This window comes from Pongo pygmaeus, chromosome X (assembly GCF_028885625.2).
Source record: "Pongo pygmaeus isolate AG05252 chromosome X, NHGRI_mPonPyg2-v2.0_pri, whole genome shotgun sequence".
NCBI classification, from domain to species: Eukaryota; Metazoa; Chordata; class Mammalia; order Primates; family Hominidae; genus Pongo; species Pongo pygmaeus.
The window spans coordinates 74,938,754-74,963,168 of record NC_072396.2 but is presented as its reverse complement, the minus strand read 5'-3'; the positions used below and the strand labels follow the sequence as shown (position 1 = coordinate 74,963,168).

Genomic DNA, 24,415 nt, shown 5'->3' with positions numbered 1-24,415 from the left:
GCACCTAGAGAGGGCATGGAAGCTCCATGCCCCTTCCCACATACTGTGCCCTATGCATCTTTTTACTCTGGCTGTTCATCTGTATCCTTTGTCATGTTCTTCATAATAAATGGGTAAACATATTTACTCATCAGTGTTAAAACCCAACACGATACAGTAACATGATTTTGTGCACTTGGAGGAGAAATATTTCCTAGTTAAGGGGAAAATTGGGCAAAGGGCCTCTGGAAGACCTTCACTCTAACCTGTTTTGTAGGAAAACATTTCATTCAGAAGTTTGGACATTTTTTATTCAGTTTGCTGTAATCTATATTCACTGAGTAGAACTTGCATTGATCATTGGGTTCCAGTTTATTCTAAGGTTCTGGGGGATTCTTTCTGTCCCAATTAGCATCTGGGTTAAACAGTGTCAGATGCAAGACATGCAGCCCTGCTCTAGTGCTTCCTGCTCAAATATATACAAAGAGAGGGATGCCAAACTCGAATGCTTTCTGGCCTGACCAAAGGTGGAGCTTGTGTGTAGCCTGGAAGGAGAGAAGAACAAATATTTCAGGCCCAGGTCTAAGTAGTCTAATGCAGCATTTGATTTTTGGAGACTTAGGTAATACAGAACTGAGTTAATAATACTTCTTGTTTCATAACATGCTACTTGTGATTGATGTGAGGCCCTATTTGTTTATTTATTTTACAATGCTAGGTGCCCCCATTTGCCTATTACCCAATCCAAGAGCTAGACTATTACTAGTAACTTACTTACATCCACCTCTAAACTCCCCCTCACTGCATCTTCTTGACTTCCTTCACTCCCACCAGAAGCAACCCTAACCTGAATTGTGCACTTGGCATTCCTTTGATTTTTGTTGCAAATAAGTATATATATAAAACAATATACTCTTTTTTTCTTTTTTGAGGCAGGGTCTCACTCTGATTGTTCAGTATGGAGTGCAGTGGCATGATTTTTGGCTCACTGCAGCCTTGACCTCCCCGACTCAGGTGATTCTCCCACCTAAGCCTCCTGAATAGCTGGGACTACAAGAGCACGCCCTGACACCTGGCCAATTTTTCATAGAGACAGGGTTTAGCCATGTTGCCCAGGCTGATCTCAAACTCCTGGACTCAAGCACTCCATCTGCATCTGCCTCCCAAAGTGCTGGGATTACAGGCATGAGCCACTGTGCCCGACCATTATCCTCTTCAGTTTTGCTTGATTTTGAATTTTATAAAAAGGGTGTCACACTGCATGTAGTCCTGTGGGAATTGCTTTTCTCAAACTAACATTTATCCATTGTTGAGCATAAAACTGCAGTTCACCCATTTGCCTTGCTACATAGTATATCATGGTGTGGATTTGCCACAGTTGTTCTACGCATTCTCTTGTTCGTGAACATTTGCATTGTTACCAGGTTTTTGCTACTGTGGCCAGAGCTGCTGTGAAATTCTTGTCCAGTGGACGTTGAGAGGAATTGCTGAGTTGTGAATGTTCAGCCTTATATATTGATGCCACATTGTTGTCCAAACTGGTTGTGTTCATTTATATTCCCAACATGTTGCAAGCTGTATGAGATCCCACTGCTCTGCATCCTCTCTAACCTTTGATGTTGCTAGGTTTCTTATTCTTTGCCAATCAAATGGGTACAAGATTTATCCTGAGGTCATGTTTAGCATTTCCCTGACTACTGATGAGCTGAGCATATCTTCATGTGTTTATTGGCCACATAGGTTCCTTCTTCTATGGAATTCCTGTTCATGATTTTTGCCTATTTTCTTACTGGGTTGTTTGTCTTTCCTTATTGATTTCTAGGAGTTGTCAAAATATATTCTTGAAACCAGCCTTTTGTCAATTGCATATAGGATAAACATATTCTTCCAGCTTGTACCATGTATTTCCACTTCTGTATGATATCTTTTAAAATTGAGGTAGAACAGGCCGGGAGAGGGGGCTCACACCTGTAATCCTAGCACTATGGGTGGCCAAGGTGGGTGGATCACCTGAAGTCAGGAGTTTGAGACCAGCCTGGCCAATATGGTTAAATCCTGTCTATACTAAAATACAACAATTAGCCAGGCATGGTGGCGGGTGCCTGCAATCTCAGTTACTCAGGAGGCTGAGGTAGGAGAATAGCTTCAACAAAAGAGGCAGATGTTGCATCAAGCCGAGATCATGTCATTGCACTCCAGCCTGGGTAACAGAAGTGAAACTCTGTCTCAAAAAAAATTAAAAAATGAAAAATAAAAAAATGAGGTATAACACACATATGGCAAATCACAGAAACCTAAGTGTACAATTTTAACACAGTTCTACACCTGGTAACCACCATGCAGATCAAAATAGAGAACACTTTCAACAGCCTCCATCCCCAAAAAGAGAATTTTTAGAGAAGATGAGGAACCAGTAAGGAAGATTGAGGAGTGATCACTGAGATTGGAATAAACCCAGTGTCTTCTCCTTCTGGTAATGGCAGATTAGATAATTCAGATAAACCCTCTGTGTTGGCCATCACTTAGTTGGCCATCTGGTTGAACTCAGTCTACAACCTTGCTCTCTCTCTCTCTGATGATTAGGCTGATATCATATAGTTCAATGACCCAACCCTCTAGTCATATGGTTGGTCTTTCTAGTATGGCCAGCCTCCATTCTGAGTCATCTCACTACATAAACTATCTAGGGGCCTACCATGATTCACCTCATTAGCATAAACCATGAAGCGTGGTCCATGGGGCCCACCAGGAATGACAAAGACACACCTATCTCTTAGGAAATTGCAAGGGATTAGAGGTTATCTCCCAGGACTCAGGGACAAAGTCCAGACAAATTCTTTATTTTACATTAAGTGCACAGAAAAATGCACATTATAAAAAATTCATCTTATCGGGGTAGAAATATACTGCTATGGTTTGGATATGATTGGTCTGTCCCTGCCAAAACTCATGTGGAAATTGGATCCCCAATGTGGTGGTGTTGGGAGGTGGGGCCTTGTGGGAGGTGTTTGGGTCATGGAGACAGATCCCTCATGAACAGCTTGCTGCCGTTCTGGAGGTAGTGAGTGAGTACTGGCTCTGGTGAGACTGGATTAGTGCCCATAATGGTAGGTTTGTTATAAAGCCAGCAAGCCCCTCAGGTTTTCCCTCTTTGCACATGTCTGCTTCTCCTTTGGTCTTTTCCACTGTTTTGGCCTAGGAGGTGGCTGTCACCAGAAGCTGAGCAGTTACTTTTGCCATGCTTCCTCTACTTCCCAGCTTGCTGAAACATGAGCTAAGTAAACCTCTTTTATTTTTAAATTACCCAATCTCAGGTATTCTGTTACAGCAACACAAAACAGACTAAGACACATACTAGCAATGTCCCAGTAGAGGGAAAAATGGTATTAAGTTGGTGCAAAAGTAATTGCAGATTTTGCCGTTACTTTTTTTTTTTTTTTTGTCAGAGTTTCTTTCTTGTTGCCTAGGCTGGAGGGCAATGGCTTGATCTCGGCTCACTGCAAGCCCCACCTCCCAGGTTCAAGCGATTCTCCTGCCTCAGCCTCCTGAGTAGCTGGGATGACAGGCGCCCCCAACCACACCAGGATTTTTTTTTTTTTTTTTTTGTATTTTTAGTAGAGACAGGCTTTCACCAAGTTGGCCAGGCTGGTCTTGAACTCCTGACATCAGGTAATCCACCCACATTGGCCTCCCAAAGTGCTGGGATTACAAGCATGAGCTACTGCTCCTGGCCCATCATTACTTTTAACAGCAAAAACTTCTACACCAACCCAATAATACAAACAACTCAATGCATGTAATTCAACAACTTACATGAAATGCACTAATTCTTTTAAAGACACAAATTATCAAAACTCACCCAATATAAAATAACTTGAATAGTCCTATAAAGGCATTGAAATTTGGGAGGCCAAGGTGGGAGGATCATCTGAGCTCAGAAGACCGAGACCAGCCTGGGCAACAAAATGAGACACTATCTCTACAAAAAAATTATATATAAAAACAAATGGAATTCATAGTTAAATACCTTCCAAAAAAGATATTCCCAGCCCAGATGGCTTCACTGGCAAATCTCACCGAACATTCAAAGAAGAAATAATACCTACTCTACAATATCTCTTCCCAAAAATAGAACAGGAAGGACTACTTGTCAACACATTTTATGAGGCCAGGATTACCCTGATACCAAAACCAGCCAAAGACAGTATAAAAGAAGCAAGCAAGCAAGAAATGACAGACCACCAACTCTCATGAACATAAATGCAAAAATCATCACAAAATATTAGCAAATTGAATCCAGCAATGTCTAAAAAGAAAAATATCGCTCAACCATGTGAGGCTTATTTCAGGAATGCAGGGTTTATTCAATGTTAAAAAAATCAATTGATTCCATTATATTAATGGTCAATAAAAGAAAGACATGGTAATATTAATTGATGTATAAAAAGCCTTTGGCAAAATTCAACATCTATTCAGGACATAAACTCCCACCAAACTAAGAATAGAAAACTTCCTCAATTTGATAAAGGGATTCTACAAGAAAACTCACAGCTAATATCATAGTTAAGAGTAAACAACTGAATGTTTTTCTCCTATGTTCATGAACAACACAAGGTTATGTACTCTTGCCACTTCTATTCGACATCATACTTAGAAGTCTTTCCTATCATAATAATTCAGGAAATAGAAACAAAAGACATTCATAGAGGAAAAGAAGAAATAAAACTGCCTGGTGTTCACAGATGACATTATTATCTATGCAGAGAATCCCATGGAATCTACAAAAAAAATCCTAGAAATAATAAGTGACTTCACAAAAGGTAAAGCATATATGCTCAATATGCAAAAATCAGTTGTATTTATATATAAAGTAACTGCATAAATGGAAACAAAACATTTAAAAACCAGTGTCATTTACAATAGCTCCAAAAATGAAAAACCTAGGTATGAGTCAGAGAAATTCGAAGTCCTGAAAACTACACAATGCTAATAAAATAAATCCATGAAGGCCTAAATGAATGGAATAAACGTGAGTATACTTTGTTTATGAATGGGAACACTCAATAAATGTATGAGTTCTCCTTGTATTCATCTATAGATATAACGCAATACAATTAAACTGATAGTATGATTTTTTGTAGACATACACAACATGATTCTGTAATTTATACTGAAAATCAAAAGAACTACAATGATTAAAACAATTTTAAGAAGAATAGACTGACGGGAGCCAAGATGGCCGAATAGGAACAGCTCCAGTCTACAGCTACCAGCGTGAGTGACACAGAAGATGAGTGATTTCTGCATTTCCAACTGAGGTACCAGGTTCATCTCACTGGGGAGTGTCAGAAAGTGGGTGCAGGACAGTGGGTGCAGTGCACCAAGTGTGAGCCAAAGCAGGGCAAGGCATTGCCTCACCCGGAAAATGCAAGGGGTCAGGGAATTCCCTTTCCTAGTCAAAGAATGGGGTGACAGACAGCACCTGGAAAATCGTGTCACTCCCACCCTAATACCGTGCTTTTCCAATGGTCATAGCAAATGGCATACCAGGAGATTATATCCTGCGCCTGGCTCGGAGGGTCCTACGCCCACGGAGCCTCGCTCATTGCTAGCACAGCAGTCTGAGATCAAACTGCAAGACGGCAGCGAGGTTGGGGGAGGGGCGCCCGCCATTGCCGAGGCTTGAGTAGGTACACAAAGTGGCCAGGAAGCTCGAACTGGGTGGAGCCCACCACAGCTCAAGGAGGCTTGCCTGCCTCTGTAGACTCCACCTCTGGGGGCGGGGCATAGCCTAACAAAAGGCAGCAGAATCCTATGCAGACTTAAATGTCCCTGTCTGACAGCTTTGAAGAGAGTAGAGGTTCTCCCAGCACGCAGCTGGAGATCTGAGAATGGACAGACTGCCTCCTCAAGTGGGTCCCTGATCCCCGAGTAGCCTAACTGGGAGGCACCCCCCAGTAGGGGCAGGCTAACACCTCACACAGCCAGGTACTCCTCTGAGACAAAACTTCCAGAGGAACAATCAGGCAGCAACATTTGCTGTTCACCAATATCTGCTGTTCTGCAGACTCCGCTGCTGATACCCAGGCAAACAGGTTCTGGAGTGGACCTCTAACAAACTCCAACAGACTTGCAGCTGAGGGTCCTAACTGTTAGAAGGAAAACCAACAAACAGAAAGGACCTCCACACCAAAACCCCATCTGTACATCACCATCATCAAAGACCAAAGGTAGATAAAGCCACCAAGATGGGGAAAAAACAGAGCAGAAAAACTGGAAACTCCAAAAATCAGAGTGCCTCTCCTCCTCCAAAGGAACACAGCTCCTCACCAGCAACAGAACAAAGATAGACAGAGAATGACTTTGACGAGTTGAGAGAAGAAGGCTTCAGATGATCAAACTACTCTGAGCTAAAGGAGGAAGTTCAAACCCATGACAAAGAAGTTGAAAACCTTGAAAAAAAATTAGGCAAATGGCTAACTAGAATAACCAATGCAGAGAAGTCCTTAAAGGACCTGATGGAGCTGAAAACCAAGGCATCAGAACTATGTGACGAATGCACAAGCCTCAGTAGCTGATGCAATCAACTGGAAGAAAGGGTATCAGTGATGGAAGATCAAATGAATGAAATGAAGCAAGAAGAGAAGTTTAGAGAAAAAAGAATAAAAAGAAACAAACAAAGCCTCCAAGAAATATGGGACTATGTGAAAAGACTAAATCTACGTCTGATTGGTGTACCTGAAACTGATGGGGAGAATGGAACCAAGTTGGAAAACACTTTGCAGGATATTCTCCAGGAGAACTTCCCCAATCTAGCCAGGCAGGCCAACATGCAAATTCAGGAAATACAGAGAACACCACAAAGATACTCCTCGAGAAGAGCAACTCCAAGACACATAATTGTCAGATTCACCAAAGTTAAAATGAAGGAAAAAATGTTAAGGGCAGTGAGAGAGAAAGGTCGGGTTACCCACAAAGGGAAGCCCATCAGGCTAACAGCTGATCTTTTGGCAGAAACTCTACAAGCCAGAAGAGAGTGGGAGCCAATATTCAACGTTCTTAAAGAAAAGAATTTTCAACCCAGAATTTCGTATCCACCCAAACTAAGCTTCATAAGTGAAGGAGAAATAAAATACTTTACAGATAAGCAAATGCTGAGAGATTTTGTCACCACCAGGCCTGCCCTAAAAGAGCTCCTGAAGGAAGCACTAAACATGGAAAGGAACAAATGGTACCAGCCACTGCAAAAACATGCCAAATTGTAAAGACCATTGAGGCTAGGAAGAAACTGCATCAACTAATGGGCAAAATAACCAGCTAACATCATAATGACAGGATCAAATTCACACATAACAATATTAACTTTAAATGTAAATGGGCTAAATGCTCCAATTAAAAGACACAGATTGGCAAATTGGATAAAGAGTCAAGACCCATCAGTGTGCTGTATTCAGGAAACCCATCTCACGTGCAGAGACACACATAGGCTCAAAATAAAAGGATGGAGGAAGATCTACCAAGAAATGGAAAACAAAAAAAGGCAGGGGTTGCAATCCTAGTCTCTGATAAAACAGACTTTAAACCAACAAAGATCAAAAGAGACAAAGAAGGCCATTACATAATGGTAAAGGGATCAATTCAACAAGAAGAGCTAACTATCCTAAATACATATGCACCCAATACAGGAGAACCTAGATTCATAAAGCAAGTCCTTAGAGACCTAGAAAGAGACTTAGACTCCCACACAATAATAATGCGAGACTTTAACACCCTACCATCAACATTAGAGAGGTCAACGGGACAGAAAGTTAACAAGGATATCCAGGAATTGAACTCAGCTCTGCACCAAGCGGACCTAATAGACATCTACAGAACTCTCCACCCCAAATCAACAGAATATACATTCTTCTCAGCACCACACCACACTTATTCCAAAATTGACCACATAGTTGGAAGTAAAGCACTCCTCAGCAAATGTAAAAGAACAGAAATTATAACAAACTATCTCTCAGACCACAGTGCAATCAAACTAGAACTCAGGATTAAGAAACTCACTCAAAAACACTCAGCTACATGGAAACTGAACAACCTGCTCCTGAATGACTACTGGGTACATAATGAAATGAAGGCAGAAATAAAGATGTTCTTTGAAACCAACGATAAGAAAGACACAACATACCAGAATCTCTGGGAAACATTCAAAGCAGTGTGTAGAGGGAAATTTATAGCACTAAATGCCCAGAAGAGAAAGCAGAAAAGATCTAAAATTGACACCCTAACATCACAATTAAAAGAACTAGAGAAGCAAGAGCAAACACATTCAAAAGCTAGCAAAAGGCAAGAAATAACTAAGATCAGAGCAGAACTGAAGGAAATAGAGACACAAAAAACCCTTCAAAAAATCAATGAATCCAGGAGCTGGTTTTTTGAAAAGATCAACAAAATTGATAGACCATTAGCAAGACTAATAAAGAAGAAAAGAGAGAAGAATCAAATAGACGCAATAAAAAATGACAAAGGGGATATCACCACCAATACCACAGAAATACAAACTACCATCAGAGAATACTATAAACACCTCTATGCAAATAAACTAGAAAATCTAGAAGAAATGGATAAATTCCTTGACACATACACCCTCCCAAGACTAAACCTGGAAGAAGTTGAATCTCTGAATAGACCAGTAACAGGCTCTGAAATTGAGGCAATAATTAATAGCTTACCAACCAAAAAAAGTCCAGGACCAGATGGATTCATAGCCAAATTCTACCAGAGGTACAAGGAGGAGCTGGTACCATTCCTTCTGATACTATTCCAATCAATAGAAAAAGAGGGAATCCTCCCTAACTCATTTTATGAGGCCAGCATCATCCTGATACCAAAGCCAGGCAGAGACACAACAAAAAAAGAGAATTTTAGACCAATATCCCTGATGAACATCAATGGAAAAATCCTCAATAAAATACTGGCAAACCAAATCCAGCAGCACATCAAAAAGCTTATCCACCATGATCAAGTGGGCTTCATCCCTGGGATGCAAGGCTGGTTCAACATATGCAAATCAATAAATGTAATCCAGCATATAAACAGAACCAACAACAAAAAACACATGATTATCTCAATAGATGCAGAAAAGGCCTTTGACAAAATTCAACAACCCTTCATGCTAAAAACTCTCAATAAGTTAGGTATTGATGGGACGTATCTCAAAATAATAAGAGCTATCTATGACAAACCCACAGCCAATATCATACTGAATGGGCAAAAACTGGAAGCATTCCCTTTGAAAACTGGCACAAGACAGGGATGCCCTCTCTCACCACTCCTATTCAACATAGTGTTGGAAGTTCTGGTCAAGGCAATCAGGCAGGAGAAGGAAATAAAGAGTATTCAATTAGGAAAAGAGGAAGTCATATTGTCCCTGTTTGCAGATGATATGATTGTATATCTAGAAAACCCCATCGTCTCAGTCCAAAATCTCCTTAAGCTGAGAAGCAACTTCAGCAAAGTCTCAGGATACAAAATCAATGTACAAAAATCACAAGCATTCTTATACCCCAATAACAGACAAACAGAGAGCCAAATCATGAGTGAACTCCCATTCACAATTGCTTCAAAGAGAATAAAATACCTAGGAATCCAACTTACAAGGGATGTGAAGGACCTCTTCAAGGAGAACTACAAACCACTGCACAATGAAATAAAAGAGGATACAAACAAATGGAAGAACATTCCATGCTCATGGGTAGCAAGAATCAATATTGTGAAAATGGCCATACTGCCTAAGGTAATTTATAGATTCAATGCCATCCCCATCAAGCTACCAATGACTTTCTACACAGAATTGGAAAAAACTACTTTAAAGTTCATATGGAACCAAAAAAGAGCCCACATTGCCAAGTCAATCCTAAGCCAAAAGGACAAAGCTGGAGACATCACACTATCTGACTTCAAACTATACTACAAGGCTACAGTAACCAAAACAGCATAGTACTGGTACCAAAACAGAGATATAGACCAATGGAACAGAACAGAGCCCTCAGAAATAATGCTGCATATCTACAACCATCTGATCTTTGACAAAGCTGACAAAAACAAGAAATGGGGAAAGGATTCCCAATTTAATAAATGGTGCTGGGAAAACTGGCTAGCCATATGGAGAAAGCTGAAACTGGATCCCTTCCTTACACCTTATACAAAAATTAATTCAAGATGGGTTAAAGACTTCAATGTTAGACCTAAAACCATAAAAACTCTAGAAGAAAACATAGGCAATATCATTCAGGACATAGGCATGGGCAAGGACTTCATATCTAAAACACCAAAAGCAATGGCAACAGAAGCCAAAATTGACAAATGGGATCTAATTAAACTAAAGAGCTTCTGCACAGCAAAAGAAGCTATCATCAGAGTGAACAGGCAAACTACAGAATGAGAGAAAATTTTTGCAATCTACTCATCTGACAAAGGGCTAATATCCAGAATCTACAATGAACTCAAACAAATTTACAAGAAAAAATCAAACAACCCCATCAACAAGTGGGTGAAGGATATGAACAGACACTTCTCAAAAGAAGACATTTATGCAGCCAAAAGACACATGAAAAAATGCTCATCATCACTGGCCATCAGAGAAATGCAAATCAAAACCACAATGAGTTACCATCTCACACCAGTTAGAACGGCAGTCATTAAAAAGTCAGGAAACAACAGGTGCTGGAGAGGGTATGGAGAAATAGGAACACTTTTACATTGTCGGTGGGACTGTAAACTAGTTCGACCACTGTGGAAGACAGTGTGGTGATTCCTCATGGATCTAGAACTAGAAATACCATTTGCCCAGCAATCCAATTACTGGGTATATACCCAAAGGATTATAAATCATGCTGCTATAAAGACACATGCACACATATGTTTATTGTGGCACTATTCACAATAGCAAAGACTTGGAACCAACCTAAATGTCTGACAATGATAGACTGGCTTAAGAAAATGTGGCACATATACACCATGGAATACTAAGCAGCCATAAAAATGATGAGTTCATGTCCATTGTAGGGACATGGATGAAGCTGGAAACCATCATTCTCAGCAAACTATCGCAAGAACAGAAAACCAAACACTGCATGTTCTCACTCATAGGTGGGAATTGAACAATGAGAACACATGGACACAGGAAGGGGAACATCACACACCAGGGCCTATTGTGGGGTGGGGGCAGGGGGTAGGGATAGCATTTGGAGATATAGCTAATGTTAAATGACAAGTTACTGGGTGCAGCACACCAACATGGCACATGTATACATACATAACTAACCTGCACATTGTGCACATGTACCCTAAAACTTAAAGTATAATAATAAAAAAAAAGAATAAAGTTGGAGGAATCACTTTACCTACTTTTTTTCTTTTCTTTTCTTTCTTTCTTTCTCTCTCTCTCTCTCTCTCTCTCTCTCCCTCCCTCCCTCCCTCCCTCCCTGCCTCCCTCCCTCCCTCCCTCCCTCTCTCTCTCTCTCTCTCTCTCTCTCTCTCTCTCTCTCCTCTCTCTCTCTCTCTCTCTTTCTTTCTTTCTTTCTTTCTTTTTTAAGACAGAGTCTCATTCTGTTGTCCAGGCTGGAGTGCAGTGACAAAATTTTGGCTCACTGCAGCCTTTAACTACCGGGCTTAAGTGATCTTCCTGCCTCAGCCTCCTGAGTAGCTAGAACTAAAGGTGTGCAGCATAACACCTAAGTTTTTTATTTTCTTGTAGAGATGAGATTTCATTATGTTTCACAGATCTCACTATGTTGCCCAGGCTGGTCTTCAATTCCTGAGCTCAAGTGGTCCTCCTGGTTTGGCCTCCCAAAACCCACTTTATTATTATTATTATACTTTAAGTTATGGGGTGCCTAGGCACAACATGCAGGTTTGTTACATAGGTATACATGTACCGTGTTAGTTTGCTGCACCCATCAACTCGTCATTTACATTAAGTATTTCTCCTAATGCTGTCCCTCCCCAAGCCCCCCAGCCCCTGACAGGCCCTGGTGTGTGATGTTCCCCTCCCTGTGTCCATGCCAAAACCCACTTTTAAGACTCACCAGAATACTACACTAATTAAGACAAGTGTGTTATTGGCAATGTGGTAGATATAAGTCAGGGGGATATATAGAGATTCCAGAAATAGACCCTAGATCTATTGCCAATAAATTTTTAAATTTATGGGCCCGGCACGGTGGCTCACTCCTATAATCCCAGCACTTTGGGAGGCCGAGGCGGGTGGATCACAAGGTCAGGAGATGAGATCATCCTGGCTAACACTGTGAAAACCCATCTCTACTAAAAGTACAAAAAGTTAGCCAGGCTTGGATTGGGTGCCTCTATTCCCAGCTACTTGGGAGGCTGAGGCAGGAGAATGGTGTGAGCCCAGGAGGCAGAGCTTGCAGTGAGCTCAGAGTGCGCCACTGCACTACAGCCTGGGTGGCAGACTGAGACTCTGTCTCAAAAAAAAAAAACAAAAAGCAAAAAACTTAAATTTATTTTTTGAGGAGCAATTTTCATAACATTAACCTTTCAAAATGAACAGTCCAGCAGCATTTAGTATTTTCATAATGTTGTGCAAGTACTGCTTCTATCTAGTTTGGAACATTTTCATCATTTTCAAAGAGATTGCATACTCATTAGGAAACTACTTCCTATCCTCTTCCTCCTGGGCTCTGGCACCCACTAATTTAGTTTCTGTCTTTATGGATTTACCTATTCTGGATATTTCATATTAATCAAATCATACAATATGTAACCTTCATGTCTCTCTCTTTTTTTTTTTTTTGTTATTGAGACAGAGTATCACTCTGTCACTCAGGCTGGAGTGCAATGGTGTGAACATGGCTCACTGCAGCCTTGTTAGAACTCCTGGGCTTATGGGATCCTCCCACTTTGGCCTCCTGAGTAGCTGGAACTACAAGCACACACCACCACATCTGACTAATTTTTTTGTAGAGACGGCATTTGCCATGTTGCCCAGCTGGTGTCGAACTCCTGGCCTCAAGTGATCCACCCATCTTGGCCTCCAAAAGTGTTAGGCATGAGCCACTGCGCCTGATCTTTGCTTTTTTTTTTTTCTTAGCATGATGTTTTTGAGGCCTATCCACGTTGTAGCATGTATCAGTATTTCATTCCTTTTAAAGGCTGAATAATATTTCACTGTATGCATAGACAACAGTTTGTTAATCCATTCATCAGTTGATGGATATTTGGGTTATTCCCACTTTTTGACTTTTGAAATAATACTGTTATGAACATGCATGTACAAGTATTTCTTTGAGCACCTGTTTTCAGTTCTTTTATTATTATTATTATACTTTAAGTTCTGAGATACATGTGCAGAACATGCAGGTTTGTTACATAGGTATACAAGTACCATGGTGGTTTTCTGCACCCATCAACTCATCATCTACGTTTGGTATTTCTCCTAATGCTATCCTTCCCCTAGCCCCCAACCCCCTGACAGGCCCCAGTGTGTGATGTTCTGCCCCCTGTGTCCATGTGTTCTCATTGTTCAACTCCCACTTATGAGTGAGAACATGCATTGTCTGGTTTTCAGTTCCTGTGTTAGTTTGCTGAGAATGATGGTTTCCAGCTTCATCCATGACCCTGCAAAGGACATAAACTCATCCTTTTTATGGCTGCATAGTATTCCATGGTGTATATGTGCCACATTTTCTTTATCCAGTCTATCATTGATGGACATTTGGGTTGGTTCCAAGTCTTTGCTGTTGTGAACAGTGCTGCAATAAACATATGTGTGCATGTGTCTTTATAGTAGAATGATTTCTAATCCTTTGGGTATATACTCAGTAATGAGATTGCTGGGTCAAATGGTATTTCTGGTTCTAGATCCTTGAGGAGTCACCATACTGCCTTCTGCAATGGTTGGACTAATTTACACTCCCACCAACAGTGTAAAAGCATTCCTATTTCTCCACATCCTCTCCAGCATTTTTTTTTCCTTACTTTTTAGTGATTGTCATTTTAACTGGTGTGAGATGGTATCTCATTGTAGTTTTGATTTGCATTTCTCTAATGACCAGTGATGGTGAGCTTTTTTTCATATGTTTGTTGGCCACATAAATGTCTTCTTTGAGAAGTGTCTGTTCATATCCTTTGCCCAATTTTTTATAGGGTTGTTTGTTTTTTTCTTGTAAATTTGTTTAAGTTCTTTGTAGATTCTGGATATTAGCCCTTTGTCAGATGGAGAGATTGCAAAAATTTTCTCCCGTTCTGTAGGTTGCCTGTTCACTCTGATGATAGCTTCTTTTGCTGTGCAGAAGTTCTTTGGTTTAATTAGATCCCATTTGTCTATTTTGGCTTTTGTTGCTATTGCTTTTGGTGTTTTAGTCATGAAGTCTTTGCCCATGCCTATGTCCTGAATGGTATTGCCTATGTTTTCTTCTAGGGTTTTTATAGTTTGAGGTCTTATGTTTAAGTCTTTAATCCATCTTGAGTTAATTTTTGTATAAGGTGTAAGGAAGGGGTCCAGTTTCAGTTTTCTGCATATGGCTAGCCAGTTTTCCCGACACCATTTATTAAACAGGGAATCCTTTCCCCATTTCTTGTTTTTGTCAGTTTTGTCAAAGATCAGATGGTTGTAGATGTGTGGCATTATTTCGGAGGCCTCTGTTTTGGTCCATTAATATATATGTATGTATATATATATATATATATATATGTATGTGTATATATATATATATATATATATATATATATATATATCTTTTGGTACCAGTACCATGCTGTTTTGGTTACTGTAGCCTTGTGGTATAGTTTAAAGTCAGGTAGCGTGATGCCTCCAGCTTTGTTCTTTTTGCTTAGGATTGTCTTGGCTATATGGGCTCTTTTTTGGTTCCATATGAAATTTAAAGTAGTTTTTTCTAATTCTGTGAAAAAAGGCACTGGTAGCTTGTTGGAGATAGCATAAAATCTACAAATTAGTTTGGGCAGTATGGCCATTTTCACAATATTGATTCTTCCTATCCATGAGCATGGAATGTTTTAAAATTTGTTTGCGTCCTCTTATATTTCGTTGAGCAGTGGTTTGTAGTTCTCCTTGAAGAGGTCCTTCACATCCCTTGTAAGTTGGATTCCTAGGTATTTTATTCTCTTTGAAGCAATTGTGAATGGGAGTTCACTCATGATTTGGCTCTCTGTTTGTTATTGGTGTATAGGAATGCTTGGGATTTTGCACATTGATTTTGTATCCTGAGACTTTGCTGAAGTTGCTTATCAGCTTAAGGAGATTTTGGGCTGAGATGATGGGGTTTTCTAGATATACAATCATGTCATCTGCAAACAGGGACAATTTGACTTCCTCTCTTCCTATTTGAATACCCTTTATTTCTTTCTCTTGCAGGATTGCCCTGGCCAGAACTTCCAATACTATGTTACATAGGAGTGGTGAGAGAGGGCATCCTTGTCTCGTGCCAGTTTTCAATGGGAATGCTTCCAGCTTTTGCCCATTCAGTATGATATTGGCTGTGGGTTTGTCATAAATAGTTCTTATTATTTTGAGATATGTTCCATCAATACCTAATTTATTGAGAGTTTTTAGCATGAAGCATTGTTGAATTTTATCAGAGGCCTTTTCTGCATCTATTGAGATAATCATGTGGTTTTTGTCTTTGGTTCTGTTTATGTGATGGATTACATTTATTAATTTGTGTGTGTTGAACCATCCTTGCATACCAGGGATGAAGCCAACTTGATCATGGTGGATAAGTTTTTTGATGTGCTGCTGGATTTGATTTGCCAGTATTTTACTGAGGATTTTCACATCAATGTTCATCAGGGATATTGGCCTGAAGTTTTCTTTTTTTGTTGTGTCTCTGCCAGATTTTGGTATCAGGATGATGCTAGCCTCATAAAATGAGTTAGGGAGGATTCCCTCTTTTTCTATTCTTTGGAATAGTTTCAGAAGGAATGGTACCAGCTCCTCTTTGTACTTCTTGTAGAATTCGGCTGTGAATCCATCTGGTCCTGGACTTTTGTTGGTTGGTAGGCTATTAATTACTGCCTCATTTTCAGAACTTGTTATTGGTCTATTTAGAGATTCGACTTCTTCCTGGTTTAGTCTTGGGAGGGTGTATGTGTCCAGGAATTTGCCTATTTCTTCTAGATTTTCTAGTTTATTTGCATAGAGGTGTTTATAGTCTCCTCTGATGGTAGTTTGTATTTCTGTGGGATCAGTGGTGATATTCCCTTTATCATTTTTTATTGTATCTATTTGATTCTTCTCTCTTTTCTTCTTTCTTAGTCTAGCTAGTGGTCTATCTATTTTGTTGATCTTTTCAAAAAACCACCTCCTGGGTTCATTGATTTTTTTGAAGGATTTTTTTTGTGTCTTCATCTCCTTCAGTTCTGCTCTGATCTTAGTTATTTCTTGTCTTCTGCTGGCTTTTGAATTTGTTTGCTTTTGCTTCTCTAGTTCTTTTCATTGTGATGTTAGGGTGTTGATTTTAGATCTTTCCCACTTTCTCCTGCGGGCATTTAGTGCCATAAATTTCACTCTAAACACTGCTTTAACTGTGTCCCAAAGATTCTGGTACCTTGTGTCTTTGTTCTCATTGGTTTCAAAGAACATCTTCATTTCTGCCTTCATTTCATTATGTACCCAGTAGTCATTCAGGAGCAGTTTGTTTAGTTTCCATGTAGTTGTGCAGTTTTGAGTGAATTTCTTAATCTTGAATTCTAATGTGATTGCACTGTGGTCTGAGAGACTGTTACGATTTCTGTTCTTTTGCATTTGCTCAGCAGTGTTTTACTTCCAATTACGTGGTCAATTTTAGAATAAATGTGATGTAGTGCTGAGAAGAATGTATATTCTGTTGATTTGGGGTGGAGAGTTCTGTCAATGTCTATTAGGTCCACTTGGTGCAGAGCTGAGTTCAAGTTCTGAATATCCTTCTTAATTTTCTGTCTCGTTGATCTGCCTAATATTGACAGTGGGGTGTTGAAGTCTCCCACTATTATTGTGTGGGAGTCTAAGTCTCTTTGTAGGTCTCTAAGAACTTGCTTTATGAATCTGGGTGCTTCTGTATTGGGTGCCTTTATATTTAGGATAGTTAGCTCTTCTTGTTGAATTGATCCCTTAACAATTATGTAATGCCCTTCTTTGCCTTTTTTGATCTCTGTTGGTTTAAAGTCTTTTTTGTCAGAGACTAGGATTGCAACTCCTCCTTTTTTGTTTTTTCTTTCCATTTGCTTGGTAAATATTCCTCCATCCCTTTATTTTGAGCCTATGTATGTCTTTGCACATGAGATGGGTCTCCTGAATACAGCACACCAACAGGTCTTTACTCTTTATCCAATTTGCCAATCTGTGTCTTTAATTAGGGCATTTAGTCCATTTACATTTAAGGTAATATTGTTATGTGTGAATTTGATCCTGTCATTATGATGCTAGCTGGTTATTTAGCCTGTTAGTTGATGCATTTTCTTCATAGTGTCAATGGTCTTTACAATTTGGTATGTTTTTGCAGTGGTTGGTACCAGTTTTTCCTTTCCATATTTAGTGATTCCTTCAGGAGCTCTTTTAGGGCAGGCCTGGTGGTGACAAAATCTCTCAGCATTTGTTTGTCTGTAAAGGATTTTAATTCTCCTTCACTCATGAGACTTAGTTTGGCTGGATATGAAATTCTGGGTTGAAAATTCTTTTCTTTAAGAATGTTGAATATTGGCCCCCACTCTCTTCTGGCTTGTAGGATTTCTGCAGAGAGATCCGCTGTTAGTCTGAAGAGCTTCCTTTTGTGGGTAACCCTACCTTTCTCTGTCTTCCCTTAACATTTTTTCCTTCATTTCAACCTTGTTGAATCTGACAATTATGTGTCTTGGGGTTGCTCTTCTCAAGGAGTATCTTTGTGGTGTTCTCCGTATTTCCTGAATTTGAATGTTGGCCCATCTTGCTAGATTGGGAAAGTTCTCCTGGATAATATCCTGAAGAGTGTTTTCCAACTTGGTTCCATTCTCCCTGTCACTTTCAGGTACACTAATCAAATGTAGGTTTGGTCTTTTCACATAGTCCCATATTTCTTGGAGGCTTTGTTTGTTTCTTTTTACTCTTTTATCTCTAACCTTGTCTTCTCACTTTATTTCATTAAGTTGATCTTCAATCTCTGATATCCTTTCTACTTGATCGATTCAGCTATTGATACTTGTGTATGCTTGACGAAGTTCTCTTGTTGTGTTTTTCAGCTCCATCAGGTCATTTATATTCCTCTCTAAACTACTTTTTCTAGTTAGCAATTCATCTAACCTTTTTTCAAGGTTCTTAGCTTCCTTGCATTGGGTTAGAACATGCTCCTTTAGCTTGGAGGAGTTTGTTATTACCCACCTTCTGAAGTCTACCCTGTTAATTTGTCAAACTCATTTTCCGTTTGGTTTTGTTCCCTTGCTGGTGAGGAGTTGTGATCCTTTGGAGGAGAAAAGGTGTTCTGGTTTTTGGAATTTTCAGCCTTTTTGCACTGGGTTTTTGTCATCTTCATGGATTTATCTACCTTTGGCCTTCGATGTTGGTGACCTTCGGATGGGGTTTCTGTGTGGATGTCTTTTTTGTTGATATTGATGCTGTTCCTTTCTATCTGTTAGTTTGGCTTCTCATAGTCAGGCCCCTCTGCTGCAGGTTGGCTGGCGTTTGCTGGGGGTCCACTCCAGACCCTGTAGCCTGGGTATCACCAGTGGAGGCTGCAGAACAGCAAAGATTGCTGCCTGTTCCTTCCTCTGGAAGCTTCATCCCAGAAGGGCACCCACCAGATGCCAGCCAGAGCTCTCCTGTATGAGATGTCTGTCGACCCCTCCTGGGAGGTGTCTCCCAGTCAGGAGGCACAAAGGTCAGGGACCCACTTGAGGAGGCAGTCTGTCCCTTAACAGAGCTTGAGTGCTGTGCTGGGAAATCTGCTGCTCTCCTCAGAGCTGGCAGACAAGAACATTTAAGTCTGCTGAGGCTGTGCCCCCAGCCACCCCTTCCCCCACATGCTCTGTCCCAGGGAGATCTGAGTTTTATCTATAAGCCCCTGACTGGGGCTGCTGCCTTTCTTTCAGAGATGCCCTGCCCACAGCAGAGGAATATAGAGAGGCAGTCTGGCTACAGCAGCTTTGCTGAGCTGCAGTGGGCTGTGCCCAGTTTGAACTTCCTGGGGGCTTTATTTACACTGTTAGGGGAAAACCGCCTACTCAAGCCTCAGTAATGGCAGATGCCCCTCCCCTCATCAAGCTTGAACATCCCAGGTCGACTTCAGACTGCTGTGCTGGCAGTGAGAATTTCAAGCCAATGGATCTTAGCTTGCTGAGCTCCACGAGGGTGGGATCCAGTCGTGGATCTAGGGAGCTAGACCACTTGGCTCCCTGGCTTTAGCCCCCTTTCCAGGGGAGTGAACAGTTCTGTCTTGCTGGCATTCCAGGTGCCTCTGGGGCATGAAAAAAACTCCTGAAACTAGCTCGGTGTCTGCCCAAATGGCTGCCCAGTTTTGTGCTTGAAATCCAGGGCCCTGGTGGCATAGGCACCCGAGAGAATCTCCTGGTCTGAGGGTTGTGAAGACCATGGGAAAAGTGTAGTATCTGGGCCAGAGTGCACTGTTCCTTACAGCACAGTCCCTCACTGCTTCCCTTGCCTAGGGGAGGGAGTTCCCCAACCCCTTGAGCTTCCTGGGGGAGGTGACGGCCCACCCTGCTTCAGCTCACCCTCCATGGGCTGCACCCACTGTCTAACCAGTCCCAATGAGATGAGTTGGGTATCTCAGTTGGAAATGCAGAAATCACCTGCCTTCTGTGTTGATCTCGCTGGGAGCTGCAGACTGGAGCTGTTCCTATTTGACCATCCTGCTTTTCTTTTTTTTTTTTTTTTCAGACAGAGTCTCATTCTGTTGCCCAGGCTGGAGTGCAGTTGTGGGATCTCAGCTCGCTGCAACCTCTGCCTCCCAGGTTCAAGCTTCAAGCAATTCTCCCACCTCAGCCTCCCAAGTAGCTGGGATTACAGGCACCTGCCATCACGCCCAGCTAATTTTTGTAGAGAAGGGGTTTCACCAGGTTGGCCAGGCTGGTCTTGAACTCCTGACCTCAGGTGATCTGCCCGCCTCAGCCTCCCAAAGTGCTGAGATTACAGGTTTGAGCCACCTCACCTGGACTGTTTTCATCTCTTTTGACTATAGACCTATGAGTGTAATTCCCAATTCACATGGTAATTCTATGTTTAACTTTTTAGGAACCACCAAAATGTTTTCCACAGTGGCTGAATTATTTTACATTCCCAGCAGCCATGTATGAAAGTTCTAATTTCTCCACATCCTATTCAACAATTCTTATTTTCCCTATTGAAGTAAGTATAGGCATCCTGGTAGATGTGAAATAGTACCTTATTGTTTTCATTTGCATTTTCCTAGTAGCTAATGATGTTGAGTATGTTTACATGCATTTCTTGGCTATTTGTATATCTTCACTGGAGACATGTCCATTCAAATCTTTTGCTTATTTCAAAACTGGGGTTGTCTTTTGTTGTTGGGTTTTTTTGGTAAGTTTTAATATATTCTGGATATCAAACTATCAGATATATGATTGGCAAAGTTTTTTCTCCTATTCTGCTATCTTTTCACTTTTTGAAAATGTCCATTGATGCACAAAAGTTTACAATTTTCAATGAAGTCCCATTTATCTTTTTAATTTTCATTGCCTGTGCTTTTGGTGTCATATTCTAAGAATCGAATGCCAAATACAAAGTCATGATTTATCCCTATACTTTGTTCTAATAGTTTAATATTTTTAACTCTTACATTTAGGTTTTTGATACATTTTGAGTTAATTTTGGTACATGGTATAGGGTATGAGATAGCGGTCCAACTTCATTTTTTGGCATATGGATAACCAGTTGTCCTAGCACCATTTGTTTAAGAAATGATTCTTTCCCCATTGAATGGCCTTGGGACTCTTGTTGAAAATAAATTTAGCATAGGCTGGCCCCCAGAGACTCAGGCTCCAGGCTTGCCCTTGCAGTCCCAGGCACCAGGTCACCCCTGCATATTGTCTTCAGCTCCAACCCAGTGCCAATCCCAGGCTCCAGGTCACCCGTGCACACTGTCTTCAGCTCCAACACAGTGCCAGTCCAGCCTGCACAGACTCAGGCTCCAGGCCCACCTCATCACCAGGCAGGCCATGATTGTCCCAGGCTCCAGACTGGCCCCATGGCCAGGCTGCTCCCCTCAACCCTAGACTCTGGGTACACCCATGAACCAAGACACCAGGCCCACCTTGGGGCCAGGCTAGCCTCATAGCCCCAGGCTCTGAGCTGGCACCCATGGCCACCAGGCCTGCCAAGTCACCAGGGTGGCCGTGCAGCCTCAGACTCCAGGTCAGCCTCCAGAACCCCAGACTCCAGGCTGGCACATGCAGACGTTACCTCCAGACCAGTCCCCACCACCCCAGACTTCAGGCCTGGACTTGTAAACCCAGCTTCCAGATCCTCCCATGTCAGGACAATGCTTACCTACCCTGGACCCAGTCTGCTTCAATGATAGGCTAGCTTCTGTAGTTTCAGACTTTAGGCTGGCATACATAGACCTAGCCTCTGTACCCACTCCAGCTCCAGGCTGACCCCTGTGACCTCAAGGACCAGGCCAGCAACTGCACTGCCAGCTTCCATGCCAGCCCCCAAGGATTAAAGGCTCCAGGCTTGCCCAGGGCCAGGCTAGTTCCTTTGGCTTCAATTCCAGGCTGGGCCTCTGACATGCAGGTCCAGGACCACCCGAGGCATCAGATTGGCTCAGAGCAAGCACAGAAACATTGTAACACTAGGAGATAGTTGAACATATTTTACAATTGACTGGATATATTACACAAGTGTGGTAAGCAACTTTTGTAGAGATAGTATGTGTGTGATAATGCAATTTTCTTCCCAATTTTGGACTACAGTTGAATAAACTTTTAAATTATTTAGACACATTTTTACTGAATAATGTTATGATTTTTTGAATAATAAATTTGATTTTGTAAATACGTATTTCCTGATGTGATTTTTGTGAGAAACACTAAATCTTTTGTAAATCACATCCTCGTATAATTGGCATGAGCTAAATAATAGTTTGTGGGTGATTTGCATTGTACAATACTTGTGAGACTTTTAGAATTATAAAAATATTTATTAACTTTTAGTGTGTTGTTTGAACAAATTATTGGAACATACTGAAGATATGAGTAGGATTTTTTCTGCATATTTCAGATGTGTACTTGGGCTAGCTTTCTTGTATTTTTCAAAACAAAATAGTGTCTTTTCTCTTAAAATCAATAAATCTGTTTTCTTGTTGCAAAGAAGTTTACAATTTTCACTATTGTTAAGCGCACAGTTTAATAGTATTAACTACATCCCCATTGCTGTACAACCATCACCACTATCTATCTCTACAAGTTGTTTCATCTTCCCAAACGGAAACTATGTACCCATGAAATAACCCCCCATTTCCTCTTCCCCCACTCAGATGCTGGAACACAGCATTCTGTTTTCTGTCGATATAAATTTGATTACTCTAGGTACCTCATATAAATGGAATCATACAGTATTTGTCCTTTGGTGACTAGCTTATTTCACTTAGCATAATGCCCTGAAGGTTCACTCATGTTGTATCATATGACAGGCTTTTCCTTTTTTAAAGGCCAAATAATATTTCATTGGATGTATACGCCACCTTGTAAAAATCCATGCATCCATTCATGGAGAGTCAGGTTTTTTCTACCTCCTGGCTATTGTGAATAATACTGCCATGAATATGGGTGTGCAAATATATATTCAAGATCCTTTCTCAGGTATTCTTGATGTATACCCAGAAGTCAGATTGATGGATCATATTTAGGTAATTCTATTTTTAAATTTTGGAGAAATTATCATACTGTTTTTAATAGTGGGTGCACCATTTCACATTCCCACTAGTGTACAGGGGTTCCAGTTTCTGGGTTTTTTTTTTTTCTTAATAGTGGCTATCCCAACAGGCATGAGGTAATATTGTGGTTCTCATTTGTATTTCCCTGATGATTAGTATTAGTCAATTCAGGCTGCTATAACAAAGTACCGTAGACGGGGTGGCTTAAAGAACAAATGTTTATTTCCCACAGTTCTGCAGACTGGGAAGTTCAAGGTAAAGGTGCTGGCAGATTCAGTGTCTAGTGACGGCCCTCTTCATGATGCATGAGAAGCACCAGGCTCACAGAGGAGCTGCAAGCCTCTGTTCCACACAAAGAGCTAGCACCCAATAGAAACATGGGCAGGGAGGCTCACAGTCAAGAAGCAGGGGTTTTAGGTTTGTTTCTGCTAGTGCTGTGAAAAGCACCATTGTCATTTTCCTAGGGACTCACTACGTTTAACCTGTAACGGCTTTGTGTAGCACCTACGTGTTAACCATGTTCCCATCCATGAACACAGGATGTCTCCATTTATTGGTCTTCTGCATGTTTCATCAGTGTTTGATTGGTTTCAGTGTGCACACATTTCACCTCCCTGGATAAATGTATTCCAAAGTGTTTTGTTCTTGTCCTGGTATTCTAAATATGTTGGTTTCCCGGGTGTCTTTTCAGATAGTTTCTTGTTCAGGCATAAAAATGCAAATGATTTTCACATGTTGCTTTTGTACTCTGTAACTTTGCTGACTTTGTTTATTGGTTTTGACCATTTTTCGGTGCAGTGTACATCAGGGTTTTCTCCATGTGAGATCATGTCATCCGCAAGCAGAGAAAATTGAGCTTCTTAGTTTCCAATTTGTTTGCCTTTTATTTCTTTTTCTTAGAATAGGTGATCAAATTGGCACGTGGCTCTGCCCAAGAGGGTTCATTGGCATGTGGGTGTGGTGGTTTGGCAGGCCAGAGTTTTTATTTCTAAGAGTTTGTCCCACTCCACGCCCTCCTAGATTTTAGAATTGAAAAATACCTCTTGTTTAAGATAGATCCCATCCCTGCTTTTGTGCATTCACACCTTCACAAATCCTTCACCACTGCCTCCACTCTGTGAATCAGCTCTTTCTCCCTCAAGGGAGAGCATTCCTGATTAATTTGATTCCCAAGCGGGTGTGTGCATAGGCACCCACGTGTGCACGTGTGCACACACAAACAAGAGAAACACAGGGCCCAGCATGGTGGCTCACACCTCTAATCCCAGCATTCTGGGAGGCTGAGGTGGGCAGACCACTTGAGGTCAGGAGTTCAAGACCAGCCTGGCCAACATGGTGAAACCCGGATATCCACCAAAAAAAAAAAAAAAAAAAAAAAAATTACCCAGGCATGGTGGTGCATGCCTGTAGTCCCCAGCTACTTGGAAAGTTGATGCAGGAGAATTGATTGAACCTGGCAGGTAGAGGTTGCAGTGAGCCAAGATCGTGCCACTGCACTCCAGCCTGGGTGACAGAGTGAGGTTCCATCTCAAAAAAGCAAACAA

At 41.1% G+C, this 24,415-nt stretch overlaps 1 pseudogene; it reads right to left on the bottom strand.

Moving 5' to 3' along the window:
* Positions 1-269: 269 nt before the first annotated feature.
* Positions 270-23,438, bottom strand: LOC129024119 (cytochrome c oxidase subunit NDUFA4-like; annotated as a pseudogene).
* Between the last annotated feature and the right edge of the window lie 977 nt (positions 23,439-24,415).